Source organism: Acomys russatus, chromosome 2 (genome assembly GCF_903995435.1).
Source record: "Acomys russatus chromosome 2, mAcoRus1.1, whole genome shotgun sequence".
Lineage (NCBI taxonomy): Eukaryota > Metazoa > Chordata > Mammalia > Rodentia > Muridae > Acomys > Acomys russatus.
The window spans coordinates 63,411,484-63,420,705 of record NC_067138.1 but is presented as its reverse complement, the minus strand read 5'-3'; the positions used below and the strand labels follow the sequence as shown (position 1 = coordinate 63,420,705).

General features: G+C 44.8%; 1 protein-coding gene across 1 annotated transcript in view; it reads left to right on the top strand.

The window, feature by feature from the left end:
• The first annotated feature begins 1,137 nt into the window (after positions 1-1,137).
• Abca1 (ATP binding cassette subfamily A member 1) overlaps positions 1,138-9,222 on the top strand; it is a 124,188-nt gene continuing 116,103 nt past the window's right edge. Inside the window, exon 1 of the mRNA XM_051162082.1 lies at positions 1,138-1,340. The gene's annotated coding sequence lies outside the window, so the exon portion shown is untranslated. The remainder of the gene's footprint in view (positions 1,341-9,222) is intronic.

The following is a 9,222-nucleotide window of genomic DNA, read 5'->3' as shown; positions in this document are numbered from 1 at the left end:
GTTTCCACAAAATTCATTTAACAGAAAACTCCTCAGAGACAAAGAGAACATTCTCTTTCCTTGAAAGCCAGGAGACAAGGTCTAAGGCTGTGGCTCAGTTGGCAGAGGGCTTACTTAGCGTACAAGAAGCTGGCTTTATCTCCCCTCACTGCACAAATTGGGTGTGGTGCCCTGTTCCTGTAATTTTAGGCCTTGGGAAGCAAGAGGGTCAGGAATTCAAAGTAATTGAGTTTATGACCAGATTATATGAAACTCTTTCTCAGTTGAAATAAATAAAAACAAAATAGAGGCAGAAAAACTTCATGTAACTTTGGTTCAGTTTGACATCAAAATCCACTCTAAAAATCACAGCTGCCCTTGGTAGACCAGGCTGGCCTTGAACTCACAGAGGTCTGCCTGCCTCTGGAGTGGGAGCGCTGGGATTATAGGCATGTGCCACCAAGCCGGCCCATTGACTGCGGGACGTCCCTTGAAAACCAAAGTCAAGCTTTGAGGCAGAAGGCAAAATCAGGCCAATATTCACTTTGTAAACCCACCCTCCCTCTCCCCAATCTAGGACTTTGAAAAGAAGAGTAGAGATAGAAAATGATTGGCATCTGGAGGAGTCAGCCTTTCTTCCCAACCTGGGGCCCGAGTAAACTGACAAGAGGAGCTAGAGAGAAACAAAACAAAACAAAAAAACAAGACAAAACAACCCCCACCCTCAACAAACCAACCAACCAAAAATACAACAAAACTCAAACAATTGCAGAAAGCAAGAGTTTGAATGAAGCGGTTTTTTCCCCTTTTTCCCTTCGCTGCCGGGAATGCCAAGTGTCTGACTCAGCTCAAGTCCGGACTTTCCCGTCCGAGGCTGGCGGGTCAGAGCAGGGGCTACAAAAAAGGACCCCACGAAGCTAGCACCATGCGCCCCGGGTGCCCGCCGCGGCCCACTGTCGCCGGTTTAAGGGGCGGGCCGCAGCTCCACGTGCTTTCTGCTGAGTGACTGAACTACATAAACAGAGGCCGGGAAGGGGGCGGGGGAAGAGGGAGAGAACAGCGTTTGACCGGTAGTAACCCCGGCGCTCGGCACAGCCGAATCTATAAAAGGAACTAGTCGCGGCAAAAACCAGTAATTCCGAGGGCGAGCGAGCGAGCGAGCGGGCCGGGACCGGCAGAGCCCGCATCTCTCTCTGCGGCGCGCGTAAATCTGGGCAGGGGGCGCCGCGGGACCCGCGCAGGCACAGCCGGTTTGGGGAGCTACTCTGCTCCCTGTTGCTCCCCACTTTTTCCTCTCCCTTTCTGGAAGGGTTTGTTCAGGGGTTGGGGGAAACGGAAGCAAACACCAAAGTGGAAAACAGGTAAGAGGTTCTTCAGAGACTTGGGCATTTTGTTTCAGGGGCCAAGGGAGCTTAAGCACTTCGTTTCGGAGTGTTTGGTCCTCCAACCCGCGTATTCTCTACCTCTAGGGATGCGGATAGGGCAGAGGAGGCGTAAGTGGGAAGAGGATGTCCTGGGGCTGGCTTAGGCGACCCTGGGAGGTCTCCCTGAACCGGAGACCCGCGAGAGCATCTCTGGCGGCAGAGATCTTCTCTCGAGCGCAGTGGGAGCCAGGGTTCCCGGGCGCCCTAGGGGCACAGCCACTGAGGTTGGAAGATGAGGATCCTCTGCGAAACGTCTCTCATTGTCAGGGTCCGGGTTGGCCGTCGCCTACAAGTGTCACATCTGAGTCCCCACTCCATTATTTAACTGGTTTGGGTTGGCTTCTGACTTGGTGATCCGTATCCCAGGACTGGGGCGGCGTGTCCATGTTTAAAAACCAAAAACAAAACCAAAAAAACCTCTAGTAGGAATTGTCTCAAACGGGATCTTTGTGCTATTGCGTGCTTTGAGGCCTCGGGGCTTTGTTCGACCCCGGGGTCCTGCCCACTGGCTCCCTGCGCTCTGGAGAGCTGCAGCCCCTGGCGCAAAGTGGGAGACGACTTTTGTTCCTCCTAAAGACAGAAAACTTAGGAGAGTCTGCAGAAACCCGAAACTGGGGTGCCCATTTCCCCCTCACCCTCTGGCTCATCTTCTTGCTTTTTGCTGGCCGTCCCTTGGGGAGACTTTGGGACGAGCACCCATAGAGAAGCTGGGGCTAGGTGGTGCAGCCGAATGACCGCAAGTAACCCCGGCGGGCGGCGCAGAACTTGCATCTCGGGTGCTGGGCCTGGCTCCGCCGCCAGGGGGTGGGGGCTGGGCGGCCTGCGGGTGGCCCCTGGAGACTGGCCCGCAGCGCCTCCTGGCCGGGTGGCCTAGGTATGGCCGGGTGCAAGACTCTGTAGTCCTGCTTCTCTGTGAATCTTGTCAAAACTGGTGGTTCCAAACGGAGGAATCCTAAAGGCTGGGGAAAACAGTCTATGCTTTTTAATTTTTTTCCCCTTTTTTGTCGTTGTGCTTTCTGACTCCTAGGCCGTTGCTAAATGAGGCACTGCTCTTGGGGGTGTTCGCTGATAACAGGCTTGTGGGTAGATGCCTATTTTTTTTTTTTTCTCTGCACTTACTGACCGGAAAGGAGAGAATACTTATTAAACAGTTTTTTTTTTTAAGGGGGAATATCTGGCACTATAAAAATTGGTTTTCCCCATTTGCTGCATTGGTACCATCATAAAAAAAACCAAAAACAAAACAAGCAAACAAAAAGCCAGGAATTTCGGTGACATCCCCCAAGGGGAGTGGACAGAATACATGTGTATAATAGAGGACAGATGGATAGTTAAACAAGAGGAAAACTTCTTGGTTTGGGATGTAGGTTAGTGGTAAAATGTTTATCTAGCTGTACAAGACTTTGGGTTCTAGTCCCACCACCTCAAAAACCAAACCAAGGCTACAAAACTTCCTTGAAGAGATTGCTATATAACTTTCTATAGCTCGGTCCTCACCTCCCATGAAGCACACCTGACACCCCCCCCCCCCAACCCTATCTTGAAAACGTACCCTTACTGTTGGCTTTCTTGTAGACAGCTTGGAGCCGGGCGTTGTGGCACACGCCTTGAATCCCAGAGGCAGAGGCAGGCGGATCGCTGTGAGTTCCAGGCCAGGCTGGTCTACAAAGCGAGTCCAGGACAGCCAAGGCTACACAGAGAAACCCTGTCTCGAAAAAACAAAACAAAGAGACATAGCTTGGAACCCAGCCCTAAGTATTGATACTCTACAAGACATAAATGCCAGTTAAAAAGTACAGTTTTCTCATCCCCCCTTTTCTTTCAGTCCATTTTTCATAATGCAAACATAAGAACAACTTACTACTGTTTTTGTCTTTGCAAAAACTTCGCATCAAAGAAAGCATCGACAACCTAGAGATTATTTCTGAGTCGATAGTATAATAATATAGAGAATAATAAAGATAAATTACAGCCGGGCGGTGGTGGCGCACACCTGTAATCCCAGCACTTCGGAGCCAGAGGCAGGCGGATCGCTGTGAGTTCGAGGCCAGCCTGGTCTGCAAACTTGAGTCCAGGACAGCCAAGACTACACAGAGAAACTCTGTCTCAAAAAACAAAAATAAAACCAAACAAACAAAAAAGATAAATTGTAAGCATGTTTTCCTCGCTCAGTGCTGTCGTAAGTCATGAAAACAGGGATTTTTTTTTTTTTTTTTTTTTGAAAACCATGTGATACACAGAGCTGATTATTATCTGTGTGAGAACAAGCTGAATCAGAGGGGCAAGGGAAGAAAATTTCCAGCCAGCAAATGCTCATAGTCCCTTTGTGGAGCAAAAATTGCTACCATAGGGTAATCCATGTGTCCTGCTGTGACACTGGTGGTGACTTGGATACCTGTGATGTGTGCCTTCCTGAAACCCAGCCCCTTGTAAGTGTTTCTGTTAGCACCTAAAGGCTGGCCTGTCATGGATAAACACCGTGGTTTGGAAGGTGCTCGTGTTTTGTGTGCGACAGTGGCTGGAGGTGGAACAGGTGACTCCAATTTGTCAGTTCTCCACCCCTGCTCATAGAAGTCCCAAGGCAAACAGTATTAAAAAGAAGTGAAGCTCAGCAGCCCAGCTGTGTAGAGCTATCTACCTATGCGGAGAGGAACTGGAATAGTTTTACATTTACATTTTTTTGTTTTTTGGTTTTTTTTTTGTTTTTGTTTTCCAGACAGGGTCTCTCTGTGTAGCCTTGGCTATCCTGGACTCCCTTTGTAGACCAGGCTGGCCTCGAACTCACAGCGATCTGCCTGCCTCTGCCTCCCCAGTGCTGGGATTAAAGATGTGTACCACCACGCCTGGCTTACTTTATTATTTTTTTTTCTTTTTAGACTTTGTTTTTCCACCTCATAATTTAGAATGCTTGTGTGTGCTGCATTTGTAGTGACTGAAAATGGTTAGATCCTTGGGTTTGTATTTTTTTTTTCTTCTTCAAATTATTTTCGGTTTCTAAGATACTTAAATGGACAATGCTTTAAACTCTTAAATTAGGAACTTTCTGGATTTTTAGAAAATACCAAAAAACGCATGTTCCTTTGGCATTTCTAAAACATTCAAGTATAAGCACATTTTAATATATGGCTGAGATGTTAAATAATGGAATTATAATATTCCTATGGTCAATTATTCTAACATTAAGAAATCAGCTTAAATTTGAATAGGTTACACACATGGCCATTTATGTAAAATCCTATTTTCTTGTTTGAAACCTTGGAGTTTGTTTTTCCTTCTTAGAAGGAAACAATGATATTTTAAGACATCATGTAGGAAATGAGTAGTTAATGTATTTTATTTGATATGCAAATTACTTTTAGAGTTGAATCAAGATTTGTGGAAACCTGTAGTGAAAAACCTTAAGCTGTTAACTGTAAGCGTGGACTAGGAACTGCTCAGTGGATTGGTTGTTTTAGACTTCTTATGTCTGCATTTGTTACTGTGCTAATAAACGATATTAAGAACAACAGCAACAGCAACAACAAAGTTATAAAAGGTCAGTCTTAGTACTTGTTCGATGTAGTTGTGTTGGGAGAGCACCTGCACTAAAAGTATTGGAGACCGACCGCCTTTACATAAGCAAATGGAAACGTCTTGAATATTGGTGAGTGACATGTTTGTGTCTTAGTAGACACTTTCATGGTGCTCTGTGCCAAGTGCTGGTCCAAGTGTTTCTCAGACACCAAGCTAATCTCCAAAACAAGCGTATCTACCCTATATGTTAAGAAGGAGGTTAACTAACTGGTCCTCGGTGCTCCACTTGCCAAGTGGCTGATCTGAGACCTGAGTTTCGTTCCAGAAGTCTTAAGTGTCCACACTGAAGCACTGTTACCATTCCAGACGTCGTGATAGAAAACTCTGTGTATTCATCTGCTAGAATTCTCATCAGGAACTGTACTGTATCATATTCCCATTATTGCTCTGGGGTGGTCAGCCAGGTTCTCTTCTGGAAAAGGCTTTGGTTGCAATGCAAAGAAAAAAAAAAAAAGGGCAAGAACATTTGCTTGATTCTCATTAAAAACAAAAACTAACGAGCATGAGACTGTTGCTTCAGTCAATGATTTGTGAGTAGTGTGTGACCTTCCAGTAGGTTCCTGTAGGTTGTGGGGCCAGGTAGTGTACTTAGAAAATGCAAGAAGTCAGAAAGTGAGAGTCTCAGATTATAAAAAGGCTTTCACAGGCAGGTCTTCAGCTGCATAGCATTTTGTCATACACGAATTGTTAAAAATTGGTATACTTGTGTTTATTGTTGGCCCTGCTGGAGCATCACATTTGTATCTAAAAACAAAGAGGAAAAAAAAAGGCTTGAAATCCTTTTTTTTTAAATAAAAAATCCACTTTGGAAAAGAAATTCAAAATTCCCTAAACTTTGCAAGCTTCCTTTAAGACCTGACAGAAAGAACACTGCCTGCATCACGAGACACCTGAACCCACAGCTCCTCACCATTCTGACTTCCAAAGGAGCTGATTTCTTCTGTCATCCTTGTCACGTATTTAGTTTTCAAAATTATAATCAACATTTGTCTTCCTAGAGCTTGTACGCCTCTCTAAGGAGAGGTCTCTGACTCAGTTTTCCCCTTGCACTTCATCAGGCTCTTTAATCGGAAGTTGACAAATACTGACTTGAACCAGCCAGCGAAGGGGATGGGTGTTTTCCTGTGTTGGAAAACTACTGAAACAAATGAGACGTTCTCAGCAAAGAGTTAGAAAATGATATGGCAGTGAGCATCTTCTTTGTTGTTGTTTCTGTTTTTGTTTTTGTTTTTTTTGAGACAGGGTTTCTCTGTGTAGCCTTGGCTGTCCTAGACTCGCTTTGTAGAACAGGCTGGCCTCGAACTCACAGTGATCCATCTGCCTCTCGAGTGCTGGGATTAAAGGCATGTGCCACACACCCCTGGCCAGCAGTGAGCATCTTTATGGTATGCTGATAGAGTTTGGTGCATGCTTAAGTTATTTAGGCTAGATAACTCAGTAGAACAGACTGTTCTGTTTCCCCTTTTGAGGCGGCTGTGGTTTGGGACAAGAGTCTATGATGTTCCACATTTAAATATTTTGAGTCATGCATTAGTTTATAGATAAGCATGAGATAACTCATTCGGTGATTTAGAGGCTTAAATACTTTTTAAAAAGTGCAATAGCCTCTTTTGCATTATTTCTATTTTTTAACACCTTTTAGGTATGTGTTTAAAAAAAATCTACAGTGTTACCCGATGCAGTAGCACACCCCTTTAATCCCAGCACCCAGGGAGGTAGAGGCAGGTAGATCTCTGTGAGTTTGAGGCCAGCCTGGTCTACAAAGTGAGTCCAGGACAGCTAAGGCTACACAGAGACACCCTGCCTCAGAAACAAACAAACAAACAAACAAACGCAAAACAAACAAGCAAAAAACTACAGTGTTTTGTGTGTCATTTCTAAGAAGTTGCAGACAGACAGACAGAGGTAAGGAATCAGTGTGGTTGTCTATCAACAGATAAACAGATGAGGAGGCCTGGAGGCTGCTCCTGTCCTCTTTGGGAATAGGCTAGCGCAGGCTCTGGTCTCAAAGGTCCCGCTACCGCACTCATTGCAGCGCTCTCACCATCTCTTTGAACACATGGACCTTTAAAAGACCCCCAGTACGTCAAACATCTCCCTTGCCATCTCGTCCAGGACACCTTGCTTTGAAATTGTTAGGAAAATCCGCTCTCCTTTGTGCGCCTGTAAGCATCTTGACACTGATTCCCAAAGTGCATGCTGCGCAGCACCTGTCCTTCAGTGTTTGAGGAAGTGGATGAACAGTTTGTGGGTGAGCTGGGGCAGCACTACGGTTTCTTTTTTTTCTTTTTTTTTTTTTTTTAAGATTTATTTATTCATTATTATGTATACAGTGCTCTGCCTAAAGGTACACCTATAGGGCAGAAGAGGGCATCAGATCACATTACAGATGGTTGTGAGACACCATGTGGTTGCTGGGAATTGAACTCAGTACCTCTGGAAGCGCAGGTGGCGCTCTTAACCACTGAGCCATCTCTCCTGCCCCGCACTACGGTTTCTTGTGCTAGCTGAATTCTTGTGCTAGCTGAATTGTATTTCTATGGCTTCTGGGTACATTAGGCCATGGCAGGTTGTTTGTTTGTTTGTTTGTTTTTTTTCCTGTTGTTGTTGTTGTTTTTTAACCTTTACTAAAATTTTAAAAATCAGATTTATCCATTTTATGGCTGATTGTATGTCTATGCACAAAGTGCCTGCAGAGGTCAGAAGATGGCATTGGCCCCTGTGGATTTGGAGTTCTGGGTGGTTGGGAGCCACCCTGTGGGATCTGGATCCCCTGGAAGAGCAGCAAGTGCTCTTAACCACTGAGCCATTTCTCCAGCCTCTTTTCGTTTTTAAAATCACCCATTTTAGTCTCTTGGTAATAAAGACCTGCCCTTTATTTGTGTCCGAAAGCAATAGGACCCCTTGCCCAAATTCACTCTCTAAACAACAATTAATTGTAAATTAATTTCTTAGTCTTTTGATTCCTTAATCTGAGCTCTTTCTGCTCTTCCAGTATTTAGAGAGTTATGATGACCTTTAGAAGGGTAAAGAAAAATGGCAATGGTGTATCTAAAAGGCTTAAATGGACACTGAATTCTTAAATATTGGCCTGGCCTCCTTTGTTTATTGTCTTGTTTGGGCCAGTTGAGTCTTTCAATTGAGACTCTTGAAGACGAAGTGTCCTTTATCTCTAAGTTCAAATGAGAAGGAAAGTCTGGGAGGTGCTATCTTCTTTATGCAAAAGTATGAAATCCTGGTACTGATTTTGGTTAGTGTTCATTGTGATTTGAGGCAGGCGTATGTTTTAAAAGAACTGCTAATGATAGTGTGAGTTGTTTTTTGTTTTTGTTTGTTTGGTTGGTTTGCTTGTTTTTGTTTTTTGTTTTTTTTTTTTTTGAGACAGGATGCATTGTGGTCTTATTCCTCTTTTCACTCTGCCTCTAGCTAGCCAGCCAGCCAAGTGGCTTGCTTGGCTTTTTGTAGAGAAGGTGTCAGACTAGAAGGAAGGACCTGTGCCTCTGTGCCTGAGCTGGCAACCTTGTGTAGCCTTGGCTGTCCTGGACTCGCTTTGTATACCAGGCTGGCCTTGAACTCACAGCGATCCACCTGCCTCTGCATCCCGAGTGCTGGGACTAAGGGCGTGAGCCACCACACCTGGCCCAATAGTGTGAGTTGTAATAAGACCTTGAATTCACAATAAAACAAGCCTTTGGTCAGGTTGTGCTTATTCAGTTGTCAGTCTTAGGGCTTTGCAGATTTAATGGCAGCATTGCCCTTTCCAGGTTTGCTATGGTGGCCACATTTCACATGATCAGAGGGTGGCTCTCTCCTTTGCTAAGGAGTGGTTTCGGGTGGCTTTCCTTAAGGGGGAGTGCATGGCTGTGCCTTCAGAGACCAACAGGGCATGTGTCTTCAAACAGACATCCATTTGGGGACACTGGGCCTTACTGATGTAGCTACTTAGTGCATTGTTGCTTGAAGACTGGAATTTTTAAATGGCACCATAAAAATCAGTCTTTTTTCTTTTAAATTTATTTATTTATTTTTAAAGGAGGCCAGCAGAAATCCCACCCAGTAGTTTAGTTTCATTTTTCCCCTGGATACTTTTCCTTTGGTACACTGAATATTTGATTTGTGGAATCTTAATAACAGGGTCACTCTTAAAGAAAGAGATGGATAGAATTTTTGGTAATACTGGACTCAATTGAGATGGATTCTCTTTTTACAGGAGCCTCCCAAACCTCAAATAACAGTGTTTGCCTTG